This window comes from Oryx dammah, unplaced genomic scaffold (genome assembly GCF_014754425.2).
Source record: "Oryx dammah isolate SB20612 unplaced genomic scaffold, SCBI_Odam_1.1 HiC_scaffold_23, whole genome shotgun sequence".
In the NCBI taxonomy this organism is placed as follows: Eukaryota; Metazoa; Chordata; class Mammalia; order Artiodactyla; family Bovidae; genus Oryx; species Oryx dammah.
Window position 1 is genome coordinate 94,166,091 of NW_024070207.1, and position 19,575 is coordinate 94,185,665.

Here is a 19,575-nt window from a genome sequence, read left to right on the forward strand (position 1 = left end):
GTACAGGAGACAGGGAGCAAGACCATCCCCATGGAAAATAAATGCAAGAAAGCAAAATGGCTGTCTGAGGAGGCCTTACAAATAGCTGTGCAAAGAAGATAAGTGAAAAGCAAAGAAGAAAAGGAAAGCTATAAGCATCTGAATGCAGAGTTCCAAAGAATAGCAAGGAGAGATGAGAAAGCCTTCCTCAGCAATCAATGCAAAGAAATAGAGGAAAACAACAGAATGGGAAAGATCTCTTCAAGAAAATTAGAGATACCAAGGGAACATTTCATGCAAAGATGGGCTCGATAAAGGACAGAAATGGTATGGACCTAACAGAAGCAGAAGATATTGAGAAGAGGTGGCAAGAACACACAGAAGAGCTGTACAAAAAAGAGCTTCATGACCCAGATAATCACGATGGTGTGATCACTCACCTAGAGCCAGACATCCTGGAATGTGAAGTCAAGTGAGCCTTAGGAATATCACTACAAACAAAGCTAGTGGAGGTGATGGAATTCCAGTTGAGCTGTTTCAAATCCTAAATGATGATGCTGTGAAAGTGCTGTACTCAATATGCCAGCAAATTTGGAAAACACAGCAGTGGCCACAGGACTGGAAAAGGTCAGTTTTCATTCTAATCCCAAAGAAATTCAATGCCAAAGAATGCTCAAACTACCGCACAATTGCACTCATCTCACACACTAGTAATGTTCAAAATTTTCCAAGCCAGGCTTCAACAACACGTGAACTGTGAATTTCCAGATGTTCAAGTTGGTTTTAGAAAAGGCAGAGGAACCAGAGATCAAATTGCCAACATCTGCTGGATCATTGAAAAAGCAAGAGAGTTCCAGAAAAACATCTATTTCTGCTTTATTGACTATGCCAAAGCCTTTGACTGTGGATCACAATAAACTGTGGAAAATTCTGAAAGAGATGGAATATCAGACCACCTGACCTGCCTCTTGAGAAACCTGTATGCAGGTCAGGAAGCAACAGTTAGAACTAGACATGGAACAACAGACTGGTTCCAAACAGGAGAAGGAGTACTTCAAGCCTGTATATTGTCACCCTACTTATTTAACTTTTATGCAGAGTACATCATGAGAAATGCTGGTCTGGATGAAGCCCAAGCTGGAATCAAGATTGCTGGGAGAAATATCAATAACCTCAGATATGCAGATGACACCACCCTTATGGCAGAAAGTGAAGAACTAAAGAGCCTCTTGATGAAAGTGAAAGAGGAGAGTGAAAAAGTTGGCTTAGAGCCAACCTTCAGAAATGAGTCTTATGGGGCTATAATCAAAGTGCTGACAGAGCTGGTCCCTTCTACCGGCTCTGAAGAATCTAGTCTCTGCTCCTTCTGGCTTCTAGATGATGCTGATATTGCTTAGCTGGTGGCTGAGTCACTCCAAAGTCTGCTTTCATGGTCACATGACTTTCTCCTCCCACTATTCTGGCCTCCTGCCCCCTTCTTAGAAGGACTCTTGTGAGTATATGCGGCCCAGTTGGGTAAGCCTGGGTGATCTTCCCATCTCAAGATTCTTAACTTCATCACAATCTGCAAAGTCCCTTTTGCCATATAAGGTAGCACTTGCAAGTTCTGAGAATTAAGATGTGGATATATTTGTGTGTGTGCTAAGTTGCTTCAGCCGTGTCTGACTCTTTGCGACCCCATGGACTGTAGCCTGCCAGGCTCCTCTGTCCATGGGATTCTCCAGGCAGGAATACTGGAGTGGGTGGCCATGCCCTCCTCCAGGGGATCTTCCTGACCCAGGGATTGAACCTGCATTGGCAGGCAGGTTCTTTACCACTAGTGCCACCTTGGGGACCCATTATTTGGTCTATTACAGCCACTCTCTGTACTGCCTCCCTTACAAATGATGATGGGATGAATTAATGAAGAAACACGTGGTACAGGACTGTATGCCCCGAGTTTGAGTGCTTCCCAAAGCAGACAAGGACTTGGGTGCAGGTGGTTTACTTGGAAGCACTCCCAGGAAACCCCAGCAGGGCAACGAGGCAGGATTAAAAAGCTGATAGTGGTATAGAGATGAGCTGCTTGTCCCTGTGGGCAACTGGGCCCCTATCCTGTTAGAGACCCTCTTTGGAACTGTTTTGAACACATCTCAGAATCATCCCATTGAGAACATCTGTATTAGTGCCCTAGGGCTTGGGTGACAAAGTACCACAAACTGGGTGGTTTACAACAGAAATTGATGGCCTCAGAGTTCTGGGGGCTTCCCAGGTGGCACTAGGGGTAAAGAACCTGCCTGTCAATGCAGTAGACATAAGAGACACAGGTTAGATCTCTGGGTCAGGAAGATCCCCTGGAGAGGAAATGGCAACCCACTCCAGTATTCTTGCTTGGAGAATCCCATGGACAGAGGAGCCTGGTGGGCTACAGTCCATGGGGTCACACAGTCAAATACAACTGAAGTGACTTAGTGCACACGTACATTTCTGGAGGGTGCAAGTCTGAAATCAAGGTGTCAGTGGGATCTCTTCCTTCTGGAGGCCTTGGAAAATCCATCCCAGGCCTCTCCTTCAAGTTTCTGGGGACTATTGACACTTCTTGGTTTTCCTTGGCTTGTGGACACATCACTGTAATCTCTGCCTCCGTCTTCAAGTCGCCTCCCCCTCTGTGTCTTCTCTCTGTCACTTCTCTAAGGGCGCTTACCTTTGGATTCAGGATCCACTTGAATAATCCAGGATAATCTCATCTCAGGATCCTTAACTTGATTATGTCTACGAGACCCTTTTTCCAAAAGAGGTCACATTTACAGGTTCCCTGTGGACCTATTTTTGGGGGGACCCCCTCCACCCCACTACAGCTGTGAAGCTGCAGTATTTATCCACAGACTCCCCCTCCACCCTGGCTGCAGTTGCCTCTGGTGGTGTGAAACCCTGGCACGGAGCCTTGTCCTCTACCAAGCAAGCTCCGGTGACTCCACAGAAAGTCCGAGGCAGGGAGGCAGAGAGGGAGGGGTAGGTATTTGAGATGGGAAGCGGTCAGCAGGCTCAGGCACTGTCTACCACGGTGGCGGGTGCACCCAAAGGTGGCCCAGGGGACACGGCAGGACCATCCTACAGGGATGTGTAGCATCTGCTTCGGAGAGTCGGATGCCAGACAGCCTTCCTGCACTGCTTCCCCCCACTCCCTCCCTCACCCAACTCCTTAGGCATCCTGGCCTTGTTCGGCCTCTGGAATAGATGAATCAGCAGGAAAAACTCTTGTCTGCCCAGAAAGCCAGAGAAAGATCGAGGCTCAGGGTGTTGCCCCTCCCACACAAGCAGGCCCGGGAGTTTGGCTTCGCAGCAGCCCAGCTGATGACGGATGAGGCCGTACATCTTCCTAAGCAGGCCAAGCGGAAAGAGGGGCGGGGTGGGGGTGGGGGCGGGGGGAGAAGTAATTAGTTTGATGAATCTTCTTTTTAAGTCGTTCCCTACATGGAGCTCTCACGGCGTTATAGGCTCAGTGATGCATTCCCTAAGTTTTATGAATCCTTAAACATGGGCCATTTTTCAAAAGAGAGAAGTGAAAATAATCATCTGTCGGCACAAGCCCTAGGTGTCCCTGGTCTGGAACAAGGACACCCGATGGGGCCCCCAGGCCATAGAGAGCTTCGGAGAATCAGGATGAGGCTCAAGACTTCTCACTGGTCCCAGGGCCGCCAGAAGTGATGTGCGTTCAATATCCAACTCCGTCCCCAACAAGCCTCTTCTACGCTCCTACCCTGTGTTCCAGTATGGGGCTGGGGAAATAAGTCCGACCCAGTTATATCCTGCATAAACCCACAGCATAGTGTGGCCCGGGTAAGACTAGGCTAGTAAACCCTCCTCACTAGGCTAGGTGGCGCCCTCTGCCTGTGATGGACAGATTGCAAAATTGGCCCCAAATGGCAACCCACTCCAGTACTCCTGCCTGAAAAACTCCATAGACTGTCGCCTGAGGAGTCTGGTAGGCGACAGTCCATGGAGTCGCAAAGAGTCGGACACAACTGAGCGACTTCATGTGTATCCTTTGGTAGCACCCTCACACCGACCTTGAACTTGGGTATTGACTTTGTTTGGCAAGTCGCAAACAGTATGGTAAGCCAAGGTAAGCATGGCTGTGCTCGTCCACTTGCTGCTCTTGGAATCTTTGGCTAACATGTCATGGAGCCCAAGCCAGCCTGCAGAAGACCAGAGCCATGGTCCAGTTAGCCCTTTGCTCCAGCTGACAGCCAGACCCCCAGAAGCAGAGCTTCCTCGCTGACCACAGTCTGGGGGCCAGGAATGGGCCACAGTCAGTAAAGGAAACACCATTGGGCAGGTCCCCACTGAGGCAGCGGGGGTGCAATCCTATCAGAGACCACTGGGGGACTCTGATATCTCAGCTTTTGGACCTCACATCTCAGCTTTTGGTGGTCCTCATGAGAAACCTGGCTTCCCTAGTGGCTCAGTGGTAAGGAATCTCTCTGCCTGTCAATGAAGGAGACATGGGTTCGATCCCTGGGTTGGGAAGATCCCCTGGAGAAGGAAATGGCAACCCACCCCAGTATTCTTGCCTGAAAAGTCCCATGTACAGAGAAGCCTGGTGGACTACAGTTCATGGAGCCACAAAGAGTTGGACACGACTTAGTAAGTAAACAACAACAAATGAGGAGTACCCATCTGAGCTTCCAGTGGGGTCACTTGTGGTTTATTATTAGGCTGATTCCAGCTTAGAACAATTTTCAACCTTGACCTTAATGCTCCTCCAGAAAAGCAAAGTTCTCTTTCCATTCCCTTTGGGGGCTTTTTGACGATGGGAGTAACGAATGGAACTGAGAAAGCTTTGATCTTGTTTCTAACTAGAGGTTAGTCCCCAGATTGTAAACTCATTTTAATGGGTAGAAGAGGGGGGCAGGCGGGGGGATTCTCTGGGGGTTGAGTTTAATGCAAACAAATAGAACACACCCCTTTCCCTAAGAGGTAGCTAGTTACTGGGCCACTGCCCAGGCTGAGTGGGTTCACCTCCTGCCAGGCTGATGGACATAACTGTCCCACCGAGGAAGCCCAATCTGGCATGTTCTAGACTCCATCTCTACTTCACCCGCTGCCAGACTGAAAAACACAGGGGGCGCCCACAGCAGCCATTCAAGGAGACAAAACCAAAAACAGTCAAGTCTAGAAAAAATGGCTCCTTTCCCGCTCACTTTTTCAGATGAGACCCGTGTCCATGGTTCTAAAAGCAGTAACTTCTTTGCTCCCTCCTGTCCTCTCAATGACCACAGTCTCTCTCCCTTTGACCAGCAGTGTCCATAGAACTGCCAGTCCCTAGAAATGCCCTTTCCTTGGCTATAGCTAAATTGGTCATGAGGGCCACATGGCCTTTCTGTGCCAGGCTGACCTGCCATTGGATAAGGTTGGGGGGGGCATTCCTGGCACCGTTTGCCTGTGCTGAAGCCACATCCCCTGTCCAGTACCAAAGACGTGTAGTGACCCTGGCCTGGTCTAGTGGGCAGACACGTTGGCCTCTGAGTGTACACTGAGGAAGTGCATGGCTGACTGGTGAGCACCGGCCTGGAGCCCAAAGCACAGGTCCTCCCAGCAGGGGCCTGGCCCTGAGCCTTGTTCTTACCTTTCCCTCCAATGGGGGCCTGCCACAGCAGCTGGGCATCCCGGTCATGCTCCAGGGGAGAGGCCCTCAATTTGGACACCTCTGGAGCTGTGAGTCTGTGGGAGAAATGGCAGAAGTCAGCACCAGGCCTATTTCCTGACTAGTTCTTGGGGAATGGGAGGATGGGAGTTGCGGGTAGGAGGGAGGGTACAGACCTTCTCACAGATAGAGTCCTGTTGAAGAGGCCATGTCCCTAGGGCTGCCCTTTAACACCTTTCCTGCCTAATGAGATCACAGCAAGTAGCAGAAAAAGTATGTGTGGGTGAATGAATGTGTGTGCATGTGACTGTGTGCCTTTGTATATATGTTTGAGAACTAAGTATTTGTGAATGTGGGTAATTTGTGTGTGCGCACACGCATGTCTGTGTGTGCACGTCTGTATTTGTGTATGCTTGTGTATGCATGTGTGTGCCCACCTAGGCTGCAACATTTCTGACACCAAGGCAAGACCAATTTGGGGGTCACAGAACTCTCTAGGCCTAGGAACTAGAGGTGAAATCTAGAGTCCTTGAGAGTCATTTAGTAATGGTACTTCCCCCTCGAATCACAGGCAGGGGTTGTGGCTCCCTGACAATGACCCCGCCTTTGCCCCTTCCACCCTCATCTTTGCCCTGTCGCTATCGATCAGGGGTGGTGGAGCCCAAGTGCCAGCATTTCCATTGCCATTAATGTCCCGTCCCCACCCCACCCTCCAAGCAGGCAGATTATGTGGCAGTCAAACTGCCATATCCGAGGGTCACCTGTTCCTGCCTGCAGAATGAGAGATGAACAGAACCATCATTTACTGACAACTTAGCATGTGCCAGGCTCTGTGGCTCCTGGCCTGTGGCCACACGCCCTCCCCATGTTCCCTAGCGGCCCCTTCCAAATACCCTCTGTGCACTCATATCCTCATCCCAGGGGCTACCTTCGGGGGACCCTAACAAAGCAATGAGTTGGAGCAAAGAATCCAGGCCCTGGGGTGGGGGGCAGTCTCAGCACCTTCTGGGTTCCCTTTGGAAGGCAGCTCTCCTCCCCCCTCCCCACCAAAGAGCACATCATCTCTGCTCCCTGTGGACCTCAGCCCTGCCTGGGGCTGAGCAGGTCAGATCAATGCTGGGGCAAGTGTCAGCAAGACAATTGTGATAGATCTCAAGCCCCATCTGCCAATATAGCCTTCTCTGTAATAAAGAACATTTTGAACTCCACCTTTTGGACTTCTAGGTCTATTTCTCAATTGGCCGGGAGGAGAAGAAAGGAGTGTTATTAATTGATCCTCCGGAAACCCCAACATTTATCACTGTATTCCCAGAACCCAAAAGTGCCAGGAGCCTAACAGGGGCTCATTAATATTTGTGGAATGGAAAAAAAGTGACATAGCAAGATTCACACCCAGGTCTTCTGCCTTCCTCCAAGGCTACGCTGCTTTTCCGTGACCCTGTCCGAGAGGGGAAAGCCGGAGAGAGACTGAGGGGGCAGGGGGAGAATAGCAGAATGGCCTTGATGCCTGGCTCTCCCAAGACAACATTCTCTGTGGGCCACAGCCCAGGGGCGAGGTTGGCAGCTGCCAGGGGGGAGAGCCAGGGCTGGGCCGGAGAGGTGCAAATATCTGCACGTTATCCTGCCAGCCACGTCTGATCACAACCCTGTGTGTTTTGACCGAGAAGCTCTACCTGCCTCTCGGGATTGATGTGAAGATTAATGCCTGTTTAGCAAATTACAGCTTCCCCAGCACCTCCTGCTCCTGGGAGAGAAGGCGCCTTGGAAACGGAAAATAAAAACAAACCTCAGCGCTCCGTGTCAAGGCTTGGCCACAGCAATGACAGCTGGGCCCAACTCGACAGAGCGTGGAGGCTTAGCAAAGCGAGGTGAGGCCCGGGGCACACCAGCAGGAAGGTGGAGGCCCTCGGGCTCTGGGGCGCAGGGTCTGAGGGGTGCATAGGATGGGGCAAGGCCTTTCTGGAAAGACAGTCAAGGGCGGCTAGTGGCCAGGGTCTGCGCCTTCTCAGGGCCAGAAGAGAAAGAGGGATGGTGGGGGGAGGGAGTCCTGCCCCCACGCTGGAGGGGTGGCTCCATCCGCCCTGCCGCTCTCTGAGGCTGTCTCTGTCGTCTCCAAGGCAGGAAGGAGAAACTGGAGATTACGGGGACTTTCGTTCCATTTGAGGTGAGAGATGGATTGTCGAGATTGTGGCAAATGAATCCTCAGCTGATCGTGTGTGAATAAAGGGCCCACCGGGAAGGCCAGGGACAGGTCCGAAGGGAAAGAGCCTACAGCAGGCGCAGGTGTGGCCCCAGTGGCCCTGTACTCCCAGTGTCTGCACATCAGCAGGGTCCTCTGTGCGCTCGGGTGACCTCCGTTGGACAGGAGGGCCTGCTCCTGGCCCCACGCAGGCCAAGCTCTCAGCAGGTACCCACAGGAGTCAGAAGATAATTAGTCAGCTTTTGGCCCTGAGGTAGGGGACTCGGAGACAGGCGTGTTGCACGCCATGGCCTGTGGCAGTTATTCCCTTGATAACGCAACCTTCCCTTTCCTGGCTGGCCTCCCCTATACCACTAAGTTTCCTCCCCAACAAACCAGTTAAGCTCAAATCTCGCTCTGAGTTTGCTTCTGAGGGAGCCCAAACTAGGTCAGAATGGAAAGAAGTGATTTGAGGAAGCAAGAGTCTGGAAAACACCACAGGGCCATAAACAAATCAAATGGTTGCCACTTAGGAGAAAAAAGATATTATGTCCATGCCCATCAAAATCTTTTTTAAAAAAAATTCCATCTTCTCCCCCTTATGAACAGTCTCTACTTTTCCAGAACTGCAACAAGGTGCTAACAGAACTTGTCCATCTGTGAGTGAAAAGATTTCCTGGTGACAGGAGCCCAGCTGTGACCAGCCCAGAGTGACTCTGGCTGCCACAATGCTGCTGACTGCCCTGGGCCAGGCCACACACAAGGTGGCCACCCAGCAGGCTGGAGACACGGAGCCTTATCTATGGATCAGGCTTCTCCTCGCTCCTTCCACCCTCTTCTAGACTTAAGTCAGGTCTCGAACCCGGGCTTTTCTAGCTCCTGAGCTCACACCTATGCTTTTCCACACCAAACCTCACACTGCTCCTCTAGGAGTCTGAAGGGCCAGACACCAGGTCCCATCATGGACACCAGGGGAGCAGCAGGTTGCCTTGCATCTTGGAAGGTCAATGTCCCTATCTGTAGAGAACTCCCCAAATTCTTCTGCTCCAGGAGATAATGGCCCATCGTGGGCTGGAAGGCCCCAAGTGTGGGCTCAGCATTATTTCCAGGGAACTGAGGTAGCTGGTTTCTGAGGGATTCAGGCTGTCCTGTGGGCAAATCCAGCCCCATCCCCACCAGCCCCAATTCTGTTGAGGCCAACTGGCTGTTCTATTAGCTTCTTCTGCAGAAGAAACTACCACAGTCCTGAGCAGTTAGAAACAACTGATTCTTTCTATTTTACAGTTTCATAGGTCAGGAATTTGGGTGGGGCTTGATGGCAAACTCTTCTGCTTCTGGAGGCTTTCCTCGCGTATCTAGAACTTCAGCACAGCTGCTTGGCAGGTTGGTCTCAGAGTGAGCTTTCCAGCATTAGGTCTCAGAGTAGTCATGCTTCTGACCTGAGGACCCTGGACTCCCAAAGTGAATGTTCCAGAGAATCAGGAGGAAGCTTCATGACCTTGTATGACTGAACACCTCAGAGGTTACAAAGGGTGCTTCAGCAGTCACAGCCCACCCAGGTTCAAGGGGAGAGGCAATAAACCCCACCTCCCATTGGAAGGAGCGTCAAAGACTTTAAGGCTATGTTTTAAAAGTGTTATAAGAACCGAGCTGTCCAAGTTTGCCTTCAGCACTCCAAGCCACAGCCCTTTCTCCACACGCCTTCTCCCCTTGACCCCAGCCGCTCTCCCACCAGCAAGATAACCAATGTTCACCTTCTCTCTCAGGAAATACTCTTTCATCTTAAGTGTCAGGGTCTTCATGAGTTACTCCCCAGAGGGGCATTTTTACGTGAAAATTGTGGCCTCAGAATGGTGTGGCATACCCAAAGGAATGCATTGCTAATGGTGGAATTTCAGGCATTTACCACAGGACAGTAGGGGATATATTTTTCGGCCAAGGGACTTTCCTGCTGCAGACAGCTGGCCGCTCAATCTGCCCTCAGCCCATAAACACCAAACTGTGGCCACGGGGGGCCCTCACAGCAGCCCGGACAGCAGCTTTCACATGGCGGTTCCCCAGCCTGAGAATCAATACTCAGCCTGTAGAAGGGGAAGAGGTGAGGTTTCTGGACCACGCTGGTGGCCAGCCCAGAGCTACCCAGGTGCAGTGCCGCACAGTAAGGGGCGAGAATGAAGGTGGTGGTGTGCACAGAATTCAAGTTCGTTGGACAGTTAAAATATTTATGTACCACTGGCTCCCTCAGAGCATCCCACTTCATTTTCCTCATTATTTTGTTTCTCAGCACTAACCTGTACATTAGCCACAAAGACCACGTCAAAAAGAAAAGGAATAATGACCAGATGCCAGGTGGCGCTAGTGGTAAAGAACCTGCCTGCCAATGCAGGAGACATAAGAGACTCGGGTTCGATCTCTGGGTCGGGAAGATCCCCTGGAGGAGGGCACGGCAACCCACTCCAGTATTCTTGCCTGGAGAATCCCATGGACAGAGAGGCCTGGCGGGATATAGTCCATGGAGTTGCAAAGAATTGGACATGACTGAAGCAACTTAGCACACATGCCCAATAATGCTAATTTTGGGGGGCAGAGCAGAGAGGACCCCACACTCCATCTCCTGCTTCTGCTGCTGCTTCTCCCTTTCCCTCCCTCCCTTAATGTCTCTCTCTCTTTCCACATCACATAAGGACTTATTTATCTTACTAGTTTTCTTGCCTTGGTTTGGCCTGATGTCAGGATGAAGTGGGTATGGCTGGTACATTTCAATTTTTTCAGATAATTCTCACATATTTCCACACAGGTTCCTTTTAACATATCCTATCCCCACCCCTCCTTTCAAAACAAAGCTCAGAGTGCTTAGTTTCATGGGGGAGAGACATCTGGGAGGTTCTGAGAGGAGGCGGCAAAAAGATATGAGTCACTTTAAGTTAGCACTTACTACACGCGGACACTGTTCTAGTATGTAAGTTCTAAATGTTTTCCATGTATTGACTCCACTGAGCTGTCACGACAGTCTGGGAGGCGGGTCCCAGAACGATCCCTACCTGACAAAGGAGGGTTCTCAGACCTGGTAAGGTTAAGCAAACAGCCCGAAGACGGAGAGCGGGGAGGCGGCAGAGGGGAGAGTTGAACCCAGGTGGTCTGTGGGTATTGTCTGTTGATCCACTAGACCACATACTGATTCTGGTCCTCTGCCTTTGGCCTGTACTCCTGGGATGATTCCAGGCAACTTTAGGTCAAGGTTGATTTCAAATAGATGAGGGGGCCTGGTGCTGAGGTGAGAAGGAAGTAACTCAGAAGGCTGGCCTGGAGGCAACCGCCAAGGGCAACTCTGCTTTGGGAGCACAAGGGGCTCCGGGCTGCTGGAAAACAAAATCAAAGACCCCTGTTGCCAAATAGAGGAGAGGTGTTTGGACGGTGAAAACAGCGAGCTCTGCTTGACCCTGTAGCCATAAGGAGCGCTCCCTGGGCCTCCTCTTCTAGACAGAATTCTTCTAGGAACATTCCTCCCGAGCCACACAGAGGCTGCCTGTGTCATTAACCCTGGAAGGGCCAGACCCCTGATACATGCTCTGTGGTTCAGCAAAGCAGACAGCTTCTGCCTGGACTTCATTTTGCAAATGGTGCCAGTGTTTGGTTGAGAGTTTTTTCCAGATCTTGGTAAAAAGGACATTGCTAGGAGCCAGGAAATCTGGGGTCTGGTCCCCACCTTTGCTATAACTTGCCATGGGATCTTGGGCATCTCACCTCTCCCTTAATCTGAGTTTCTGTTTCTTCATCTAGAAACTTGCATTATTTGACTTCCACGTTCCCACCAGCCCTGAAATCTTATGATTCTTACATGAATCACCAAGGTGAGTCACCAAAACCTCTAAAACCCCAGGATCAACTTAAGCTTGGGAAGAGTAAGAGAGCAGAGAGGGAAGATGTTGATGTAAGCTAGGCAGTCTGGAAGCAGGACAAGTGGATGAAGTTGTAGAGTCTCAGTCTGAAGGAGCATCAAACCCTGCCCCCTCACCCATGCCTCTCTGCCTTATGAGATTAGGAGTCAAAAATCCCTTTAATGGGGACACATCTCCCATTAAGGAATGATTTCCATCCAGAAAGATGTAAGTGCAAATCCTCCAGACAGAGAATTACTTCACAGTTAACTTTATACTAAAGTGTAAATGACTGCCACAAAATATATTTTTAAAAGTAGGTCTTGATAGTTGGGAGCCTGGGTCTAAGAGCTTGAAGACAGAGAGGAGAAAGAGCAGCTGAAAGAGCAGAGGCTGTAAGAGTCCAGTAGCACGCTTAGTCTACAGCCCAAACCTGCTTTATACACTCCTATCCCCTATTTCCTCGCTCTAATGCAGGGGCCATGTTGGGGAGATTTCTGGTTTCAAGAACCAGAGAGGAGAGTCCAAACAAGCTGAGATATTGGGAGGCACTTGGAGGGGCTGTGTCTGCCAAGCCTGCCTTGTGTCCGGGTAAGCAGCCAGAAAGACGACCTTGTTTCCTCAAGGGCTGGGGAGGGAGACATGGTGCCCAGCTGGCTTGGAGCCCAAGGCAAAGGGGTGCGGGGAGGGGAGCCAGGATGTGCTGAGCTGGCAGGCTGGGCACTGCCCATGCACAGCCCTGCATACATTTTGTGCCTTCAATGTCCTCACCTTGGAGAAAAGTAGTAGCTTGTGCTCTAACCAGCTGTCCCCGTGTGTGATGTTTCACTTGATTTACTAAAGGGGAAAAACATTTGTTTCTCAACGCAGACATCCAAGAGAGCCCCGCGTGATGAATGACAGAGGAATCAGCACAGAGGCTGCCGGAGTCCCGGCCCTGTTGGCGACCAGCATGCTCTGAGCCTCAAGGAGGGAGGGAAGCAGGGACCGGAGCCCAGGCACCCCTGAGCGCAGACAGAGCCAGGGGAGGAGGAGGTTGGAATCAGCTGTGTCTATTCCCAAAGTCCAGACTCATGCAGACTCAGGCAGGGAATGTGGGGCAGCATCAGGTCTGAGAAATCCTTAGTGGAGCATCAGCCGTGGTGGCCTTACCAGGCAGGAATATAATTTATGCTGTTGTGAGGCTTGGTGTGAAGATACACATCCAGCACTTAGGATTCACAGTGAGCACTCAGAAACCGATACCGCCGCTAATAACTATCCTCTCCAGTAGGAATGAGCTTCTGGGGGGAATGAGGGCTGTGGGTGCCCCCAGCTGTCCCCCTCCCACATTCCTCAGCCCCCACCCCACCCCTCAGCTTCAGTTCTTTGCCTCTTGTTCCTCTAAACCCACTTGGAAAGGCTGGCTTTGCTGCATCGCCTCGCTGAGCCCCAGGTTCACGGCACTCACCTAGACCTGGGCTCAAGGTAGGAGGCAGAGAGCTGGCTTGAGCTACCAGCATCAGATCAGGAGCTTCCTGAGGACCCGGGCAGGGAGGGACTCCTCTCAGTCAAGCCAGGGCCTAGAAGAGCCTCAGGTGCAAAATGCATGCTTAATAACCAGCAATATAGACACCACAGGGAAAGTACAAAGCAGCACTGTGGTGGTATCCCCTGTACCAGCGGAGAATTCCACGGTTTTTATTTTGATCCCCAATACAAAGGCCACGAGGGGCTGTCGTGCTCTGGCTTAGGAGCTCCACGGACGAAGCAGATTCTGCGAGTTCCCATGGAGTGGAATTCGCTCCTCCTGGTTTACGTGGTTACGCTCGCAGAACGAAAGGATTCTTCCAGAGCGATGTCATTTTAACAGCGCAGTGGTAAGGAGCAGCAAGAGGCCAACTCCAGCCTCCCATTTATGAAAACAATAGCTCAAGTTTATGGTATTAACAGTTGCCACAGGCACTTCACTTCTCCCGATGCCCCCTCTCCACAAACATATAAATATACACACATAAACACACACAAATATGCATATAGTACACACACATATTTATACATACACACATAAATACACACACACACATCCAAACACCAAGCACAAACACAAACTCACAGAAATGCATACACAAATGCACACACAAAAGCACAGATACACCCACATACACACATCTTGCTGAGAGGTAGAGTTCCAGTTTGGAGGAATAAAGCAGACAAATACAACCTGCTCTTTAGGTGACTGTGAATGGAGCCTCTTACTGGCATTGGGATATGTGTGTGTGTGTTCAGTCATGTCTGACTCTTTGTGACCCTATGAACTATAGCCCGCCAGGCTCCTCTGTCCATGGGGATCCTCCAGGCAAGAATCCTGGAGGTCAAGTCATGCTTCCTCTGGATGCTCTAGGGAAGAATCCTTTGCCTCTTCCAGCTTCTGGTGGCTGTCTGGATTCTTTGTAGCTGTATCACTCTCATCTCTGCCCGCGTCTTCACGTGGCCCTCTCCTCTCTGTGTTTTCTCCTCCTCTGTCTGTTATAGGGGCATCTGTTACTGTATTTAGGGCCCACCTCAGTAATCCAGGATGATCTCATCTCATCTCTTTAACTTAATTATATCTATAAAGCCTCTTTTGCCAAACCAGGTCCCACGTACAGACTCCAGGCATAGCTTTTGGGAAGCCACCATCCAACTCATTACAGAAGGGCTGTTGTGATAACTCTAGGTAGGGTCTCCAGAACTCCGAAAATGACTCCCAGAAGCCTGCAATTGTGACCTGCCGGTGGGGGAGAGCCAACATCTTTGCCACAGAAGCCCCCAAAGGAACAGTTGTCTTTAAAAATCCATTGCTGGAGCTTGGAGCTTGGAATCAAGAAACTGTCTCTGCTGCTACAGCCACTGCCTCAGGACACTGACAAAACTGGTGAGTGGGCACTGGTATGCTGCTGTGGAAAATTCTGTGTCTTCTTGAGCCCATCAGTGGTGACTCAGTTCCCTACACAGAATAGGTCGTTGTGGTGGACTCCTGTTTGTTGTCCATCTAGTATTTACTCTTTTTAATTTCCAGGAAAACCCTTCTGATTTTCACTTGCAGAGCCACTGTGTACCAGCTATTAATGGCTGTGTAACAAAACTCTTCCCCAACTTCATGACTTCAAGCAACAATAAGCATTATTTCCCATAATTCTGTGAGTATGCTCAACTGGGTGATTCTTCTGATCCTTGTGGTGTCTGGAGGCCCAGCTGGTCTCGTTACTGAGTCTAACCTTGCTCTGCTCAGTGCATGAGAAGCCAGTGAGTCCAAGAGACGAGATGTTGAGGCAAGGAATATGACTTTATTCAGAAAGCCAGCTGACTGAGAAGATAGCAGACTAACATTTCAAAATAACCATCTTGTCATGGATCGGAGGTGGGGGAGGTGAGGAAACAAAGTAAAAAAGACCATTAAATTCTTGCAAATATCTCCTAGAATGGCAATCCTCAGGCAGGGGGGATGTGTAAGTTTCATCTTTCTTACAGTCATTCGCAGGTGGGCACTTTAGTTTAAGGGTCAGGCAGAGGGGGGCAGGATTCTCTGACACAGGCCATTATGTATGATTATAAAAGTCAAAGAAACAGATCTAGCATGAAAGAGTCAAAATTGACTCTTCCCTGTTACAATCTGGACTGTCTCAGATGGCTCCAACCACACAGCTGGCAGGTTATGCTGAGTGCTGGCAAGGAGTCCAGCTTAGGATACTGGCCAGGGCTCCAAGATTCTCCCTGATGTGAGCCTCTCCAAACGGCTGCTTGAGCATTCCATGAGGGCACGTTCCATATATGCAAAAGCAGTATCCACAGATTTCTTAAGGTCCAGCCTTGAAATTTACCATATTTTTTGCGGTTAAAGCAAGGTTTAAGGCTGGCCTAGATTCAAGGAGAAGGGAAATGGACTCTACCTCTCAATGGGAGGAGTGGAAAAGAAGCTGTAGGCAGCTTTCATGTGCCACTCACCCCTAACTGCTCCCAAACCATGGGGTTCCAGTGGAGCTGACACCCCTGCCTGGAGTGGCTCTTGACTCATGCCAAGCTATTGGAACATCTTTCCTCAGCAACAGTAACTGGACCAGGAATGGTCACCTGACGCCAGTCAGGTCGGAATAGCAATCAGACTCACTCAGGGGACGTTCACTAGAGCTCTTGGGAAAATATCCTCTTTATTTTCCAGGCCAAACTTGAACCAGAGTAAACATGAGGAGATGCTGCCGCCATCTTACCATCAGTAGGGAGCCTAAGAATGAAGCCAGGGCGACAGAGAGAGAGAGGCTGAGTCTCGATGACACTGTCTAATTCCTGAATACAGCAAAGTCTTGTCTGACTTGGACTGCTGGTGGGTATCCCCAGGTTGATCCTGCTATCCTGGAAATGTGCCAGGGAAATCGGATGAGGCTCTTCCTGTCCTTCCTCATCACCCACTGCCAGGTGGCATGAGAGAATAAAAGCAAACCTCAGGTGGAATTTGGCCAGGTGGATGGATGATCGTTAGGAAGCAGGTATAAGGACAGCACTGTGACCTGTTCCTGCAGGCTTGGTAACGTCCTGCTCCTCCGCAGGTTCTCCGATAGGTGCTCCGTATGCAGGGTTCCTTCTGACAGTGATGCTCTCTTGGTGGGGTCAGCCAAATTTCGGGGGGTTGGGGCTCAGGCACCACAGTCCTCTACCTCTGAAGATGGGGAGATGGCAGGGGGCCAAATGGAACTCTGGATTAGAGCATGGCACTGAGGGTGCCAGGAGTCCGTAATCTTTTTTTTTTTTAAATTATCGAACTATAGTTGATTCACCAAGTTATGTTAGTTTCAGGTGTCCAGTAAAGTGACTCAGTTATACATATACATGTATTCTTTTTCAGATTTTTTCCATTATAGTTTATTACAAGATATTGAATATAGTTTCCCATGTTACATAGGACCTTGTTCTTAAATCATATATCTTAATATTTCTAAGATACCTCTGCTAATTAAAAGAGCTTCTGATATAGATTTTTTTTCTTTTTGGTATAGATTTGATCTGGTAGCCACTTCTGGGGAGAAGGCAATGGCAACCCACTCCAGTACTCTTGCCTGGAAAATCCCATGGACGGAAGAGCCTGGTAGGTTGCAGTCCATGGGCTCGTGAAGAGTCGGACACGACTGAGCGACTTCACTTTCACTTTTCAACGTCATGCACTGGAGATGGAAACCCACTCCAGTGTTTTTGCCTGGAGAATCCCAGGGACGGGGGAGCCTGGTGGGCCCCCGTCTGTGGAGTCGCACAGAGTTGGACACGACTGAAGTGACTTAGCAGCAGCAGCCACTTCTGGAGTCTAGGTTCCTGATTAGTTTGTTCCAAATGCTAACTAACTGTGCCTAGGGCTGCCGTCTATGGGGTCGCACAGAGTTGGACATGACTGAAGCGACTTAGCGGCAGCAGCAGGGTAGGTGTTGGGAAAGGAAATGGCAACCCACTCCAGTATTCTTGCCTGAGAAACCCCATGGACAGAGGAGCCTGGTGGGCTACAGACCATGGGGTCGCAGAGTCGGACACGACAGTGACTAAACAAAAAACAACAGAAGAGCTATACTTACACATACACACATCACTCTGTACACATAGAGATGTTTTACAGTGACTTGTCACACAGATAATATACCACCATTCTAAAGGGATGAGATGCCACATACGACCTTTTTATAAGAAGCTCACCCTTTGTTTGATTTCACCAAGAGGGAAGGCAGATGACTAACAGTGAAATCTTTAAGCCCATCAGGGGCAGCTCTATGATGTGAGAGACTTAGGGGATCTCACTCTGAGGTCCTTGAAAGACTATAGGGAGGCCCCAGAATATCTAGGGATCATCGGAATCATAAGGAAAATTATCTGTGTCAATGCATGTGTGCATTCAGGGTGTGGAGGTAGGGAGAGGGTGGAAGTTTCTATCAGATTCTAAAGAGAGTCTTGAGCCCCTGGAAGTGTTAAGAGTCTCTGAACTTGGCATAGTTGGGCAGAGCGGGTGTAAAGAGATGGCCTGGGCAAGCTTTAGCAATTTCCCAGTCTAGGACTTGTGCTCTGCAAAGGAAATTTTAAAATAGTGATGCAGGGTCAGAGAGTGGGTTAAACATTGAGCGTTTGAGAAGCGAAAATGTTTTAAATGTTTTTATTTTTAATTTTTCAAAGTTTTCAACTGTTGAAAAAACCATGGCATATAAAATGGACCAAGCATTTTTTAAGGGGACAATGTTAACTAGATTCCCAGAGCTAGCTGCCTTTTTGTGACTGATGTTTTACTTAGCATAACATCCTCAGGGTTCATCCACATGGTAGCACATGTCAGAATTTCCTTCCTTTCTAAGGCTGAATGATATTCCAATGTGTGGACAGGCCACATTTTGTTTTATCCATTCATCCTTTGATGGACACTTGGGTTGCATCCACCTCTTGGCTACTATGAATAATGCTGCTATGAACATGGATGTGAAAAATCTCCCTTCTCTGCTTTCAAACTTTTGCATAAATACCCAGAAGTGGAATTGCTGCATCATCTGGTGGTTCTATTTTTAATTTTTGAGAAACCGCCATACTGTTTTCTAGAGTGGTAGCAACTAACACTTTCACTTCACTTTCAGAAGCCATAGTGTTTTTAGCTGAACCTAGGGTTACTCAGAGAGTAAGGCACAGAAATTCTGGTCTCCTTCAAAATGTTTTTTTGTTTTGGTATGTGAAGGCAGTACGGGGTCATGGTTAGGAGCAGGGCAAACAGAGCTGGGTTCAAATCTCAGTTCCATGAGCAACTGGCTTTTTGACAATCTCTTTAGGTCATGATCTACTCAGCTATGAAAAGCGTTTAATAGTGGTACTTGGTTCATGAGGCATCATAAGGATTAATTAAGATCACATACAGGTTACTAAGGATGGAAACTCAGGGTGGCTGGTGCTTTTGTTCAGAAAAACACATCAACACTTTCATGAAGAAAAATCAGAGCAGGGCAGCATCCGGAATGGAGAAGTTGGAATACAGGGGAAATAAATTGCTCTGGAACTAGAATATTGAGAAATTGGACTTTTCCACAGGCAGTCTGGGACTCCTCCAGGCTGAGACAAGAGAGTTGGAAGGAGAAAGATCTCAAGAGGGAGAGGAAGGAAACTGCAAAATGGCAGACCTCCGAGCCTTCGGTGAGAGAGGCCAGAGATGAATATCTAACAAGTGCAATCAGCCAGGAAATTGTGGGATGTTTAATTTGAAGTTGCTTCTGAGCATGAAGTACCTTGGTGATGGACAAGGAAGCCTGGCGTGCTGCAGTCCATAGGGTTGCAAACAGTCAGACACAACTGAGCGACTGAACTGCACTCTGAGCATGAGCCCTTAGAAAACTCTTTCTTGGTTTGCTATGGAACTCTGGGTCTCACGGATGTGAGACCTATAGGTGTTCAAAGTAGGCACTTGGGGGACTCATCCTTCAAGGAGAAGCTCCAGGCTTGTGACTTCCCTCCTGATGGTGGGTTGCCATGCCAAGGTGGGGTTTATGGTGACAGTGTGCCTCAGCCTTTTCTTCCCCTTTTTGTTTTTGCCTCACTGCACAGCTTATGGGATCTTAGTCCCCCAACCAAGGATTGAACGCAGGGCCCCGGCAGTGGAAGTACCAAGTCCTAACCACTGGTCCACCAGGCAACTCCCATCCTTCCCTCCTTGATGTGGCTCTTGCCTGGTTTGCTGAGGTAAAGGAGCTGCTCAGCTACATTTCTGTGGAAATGGTTCCATATGGAGCTGTAGATTTGGTGTGTCCAAGGGAGGAAGGATGTTCAGGATCGTCCTATGGTGCCATGTTGGACCCCATCCTGAGGTAACTTCTCGTCCTTCACTGTCCTGTGACTGCCCATCAGCAGCCCTGAATCTTCAGTAGACAGCTTCTACATTCCATAGGCTG

General features: G+C 49.5%; 2 long non-coding RNA genes across 2 annotated transcripts; both read left to right on the forward strand.

Moving 5' to 3' along the window:
• Window positions 1-7,409: 7,409 nt before the first annotated feature.
• Window positions 7,410-13,676, forward strand: LOC120882261. The gene is made up of 3 exons (XR_005725460.1): window positions 7,410-7,473; window positions 11,565-11,635; window positions 12,533-13,676. It is a non-coding gene; the product is annotated as an uncharacterized LOC120882261 (long non-coding RNA).
• Window positions 13,677-13,788: 112 nt separating this feature from the next.
• LOC120882262 lies at window positions 13,789-18,180 on the forward strand. The gene is made up of 4 exons (XR_005725461.1): window positions 13,789-14,558; window positions 14,703-14,823; window positions 15,843-16,004; window positions 16,675-18,180. It is a non-coding gene; the product is annotated as an uncharacterized LOC120882262 (long non-coding RNA).
• Window positions 18,181-19,575: the final 1,395 nt, after the last annotated feature.